Raw genomic sequence first — 3810 nt, 5'->3', positions numbered from 1 at the left:
CTCATTCTGAATCTATTTCCTCATCTGTCATGTGCAGGGACATGCCTAGTAGATTGGCTCTGAAGTGTTCACGGAATAATACCTATAAAGTACCTGACATGGTGGAGGGAGGGCACCAATAAGCAACATAGTTCCTTTCCCCCTTCCTCCTGCTGCTTGGCTTTGTTACCAGCTCCAGATTCATCATTCCTTGAATCCTACCTCACCTCAAATAATTTCTGCCTCAAGTTTCCTTGATCTGGCCACTCAGCTTCTGAAAACAATGGAAAGATTTTTGTGAACCCAAGGGCAAAGTCCCTGGTCACAGCTTCAATTTGGAAGGCGATTTCTTTATTAGACAGTTCCCCAAAACTTCTTACATCTCTCTAGTTAAAACCTATGGTTATTGACTGGGTGATGAGCCGAGCCCTTATCTCCTACATTTCCTGCAGACCAACAGCTCACTCTCCCTCCCCCACATTCACAGCAGCCTCTGGATCCTCCAGACTTAATCTCCTCCCCCAGTCCTTGGCACAAGGAGGGCGCTTTCTCCATCTCTTCCTCAGGCCCCTACCAGCATTCTCACTCCAAGAAACTAGATAACAGAGAGCCCTCATTAGATGCTCATTCTTTAGCAGTTATCAGGAAGGTGTAGATAACAATTATTTCATGTTCTCAGAAGGACTTCAAAATATCCATTTTCCTCTGTTATAGCAGGCGCCAGTGTACAAGCAGTGGGTACAGATCCGGGGAGTGGCCTGTGGGATGAGAAGCTGCTGAAAGTGTGAAGAGGAGATAGATAGCCTGAAAACCAAGGAAGTCTGGATCAATGAGAAAAGGGAGAAAAGAATCAGGGGAAAGCACTTGGGAATAATACGTTTGGTGACTGCCTACAGTGCACTGCATGTGGGCTTTAGTATCTAAAAAAAATCCTGAGTGAGAGTTCAGGTTCTCTCTTATCCTAGCTGTGTGACCCTGGACTGTGGCCTAACTTCCCTGGGTCTTAATCTCATCTTTGGTCATGGGAAGAACATTTTTCTAGAAGAGCTATTACGAGGACTGAAAAAGAGGGGAAATTAGTTAACATACACACACACCACTAGATTACTAATACTTGTACTGAATCTTAAATTCATTTTGGAATATTTCATAACATTATTTTATATTATTTTTTTTTTAATGACTGCACCTGGGGCATATTGAAGTTCCTGGGCCAGGGTTTGAATCCGAGCAGCAGCTGCATCCTATGCCACAGCTACAGCAATGGTAGATCCTTTAACCAACTACGCCACCCAGGGGTCAAATCCATGTCTCTGCAGTGACCAGAGCTGCTACAGTCAGATGCTTAACCCACTGCACCACAGTGGGAACTCCCTCTGATGTGTTCTTAATCTTAATCTTAGAGTTGTTTCACTTTAAAAGACACTTTTTTTATTTCAGAAACAAAAACATTTTAATAAAGGTACAGATTGCACACAGATAAAGTAAAAACCATAAGAGTGACACTTGAATGACTGAGATCACGGAAAAGCTGCAATAAATCATTACATGTAACTATAAATACTAGCTACTGTGTGGAATGCCAAAGATAATGAGTCAGATTTCTTTGCCCTCAAAAACTCACAGCTGATTAGAAAGAATAATTTGTTTGGTACCTGTACACAAAAGCAAAATACATGAGGCCTACATCAATATTTTCTGGACTATGTCCACATTGGGAGGATGATTTTCTTATCAATGTTACTCACAAAAGAATAACTGATTCAGAATTTAGTGATGTTCAGGATATAGACAGTGAACTGGATGCTGGATTTACAAAGACCAACGAAATATGGCCCTTGCCTTCAAAGATCTCAAAATCTAGTGGGGAACACAAACATCTTAATTCAATCAATTAACATCTATTGAGTGAATACAATGTGTCAGGAACTGTTCTACAATTAAAACCACAGGGTAGAATCAATTTTCAGTTCTTGGTCTTTTAACGCCATCCTTGCAGTATGTTTTCATTTCTACCCACCAAAATATGTCCCATAGGTCTTTCGGTTCGACTTAAAATCTGTTGAAGTCTCTAAAGAAACTTTTTTTCTAGCACCTCCCAGAGAGGAATGATGGAGGTGAAAGCACTGCCCAACGGTGAGTGGCTCAAGGCTCTTAGCTAGGCCTTTCATAGACCCTTTCCAAAATAACAACTGTTTCTGAGGAACTTCTCTCAGCATTGAACCCCACAGAAATGGAAGAAACAAAGGGCCAGCTTCCCAGCCCTTTATACTGGGTAAAACATCTACCTTCCACAGAAGGGCCCAATATAATGGCTCTCATTTCCCAAGCTCTCCACTCATTCCTAATGTAAACAAAAAGAATAAAGAGTGTTACTAATCATCTGTTATGCAAAGAGTTAAACTGCAACCCACTTCAGTCATCCACTAACAGTGCCCCTTGAGAGGAACTCAGGATAGGAAAAAATTGGACGAAACTTTCTGTGCTTCGGATATATAGGCCCCTAGATAGTTAAGATGCATATCTAAAGAAAAATTTTAATGACTCTAGATTCTTGCATCTTCCCACACATAGAAAAGCACTAGGATTGTTAACCTGAACTATCTGTTCTTTGTAATTAACAGTCATTTTTTTAACTAAGATGTATGTTTGACTACCTATATTTTCCAGCCAAAAAAATTCACGTATGTCCTGGTTCCTCAGAGCTGTCTGAGAGGCTGTCTCCCAGCCCGTAGTCCTCAGTAAAGTCCTGAATAAAACTTAACTCACAACTTTTACACTGTGCACTTTTCTTTAAGTTGACACTAACACAAACAAAAAGGTTAGGATATATACAAATGGCCTGTTGGTTTCAGCATGCTACTTACCTGTGCTTTGAGAGTGACCTGGCTCTCTAGGGGGAAGCTAGAGAAGTCTTGCTGTATGCCTGGATTTTCCAGATGTGAATTCTTTCCAAAACTGTCCCATTGGGAATTATACATGCCACTGCATATGAAGTAAGTGTTTCCATAATGAGTGGAAGAAGGATCAGCTTTAGTGTCAAACATACTTAGTGTAAGTCCCAGCTTCAGCACTCACTAGTTATTCACCTCTCAGCAACCCTGAGAAAACCCAATTGAGAAAAAAGTGTATATATATTTATATATAATATATAATTACATATATATACACACACACATTTGCATGGCACAGAGTAGATCATCAAGAAGAAAGGTTATGATTTGTTTCTGTTTCTCCTCCCAAGTAGACTCTTATCCTCTTGAAGGAAGGATTTATAAAGGATTCATCTCTGTGCCCTCCATAGCACCTAATGTATACTTGGTGTCAGTGTATCCTAGCTGATCAAATACATTCTTGGTCTCTTCCTCTGCAAGATGATGTGATTCCTCTTGAAAGTTCTTTTTAAAGTTTATATCCAACAGTTCGATGGAAACATTAACCCATTGAATAGAAAATTCAATTTTTCCTATATTGTGACTTTTAACTTGGTTATATTTACCAGATGCTTTTATTTGAATATAGCTAAGTGTGGGCCAGATTAATTTATTAATATTATACACTAGTGTGGGTGATAAACACATCCAACATTTAATATACAATAGAGGCAACATAATAGACAATACCATCATTACCCAAAATGTCGCTGAATCCTTTGTGAAGGTGAAGCCTTTATCAAAATGGTTGCATGGGGTCATGGCAAAATAGACTATTTTCTTTTCTGAGTGACTACATAAAGTTTTATACATGTTGAGGGAACTGAGGCTCCAACTGTTTAAACAATTTGTGCAAGGTTACACAGCTATTAACTGCTGGGAATGTAATTGGAATGCA

This window comes from Sus scrofa, chromosome X (genome assembly GCF_000003025.6).
Source record: "Sus scrofa isolate TJ Tabasco breed Duroc chromosome X, Sscrofa11.1, whole genome shotgun sequence".
NCBI lineage: Eukaryota > Metazoa > Chordata > Mammalia > Artiodactyla > Suidae > Sus > Sus scrofa.
Note: the sequence above shows the minus strand (reverse complement) of the source record.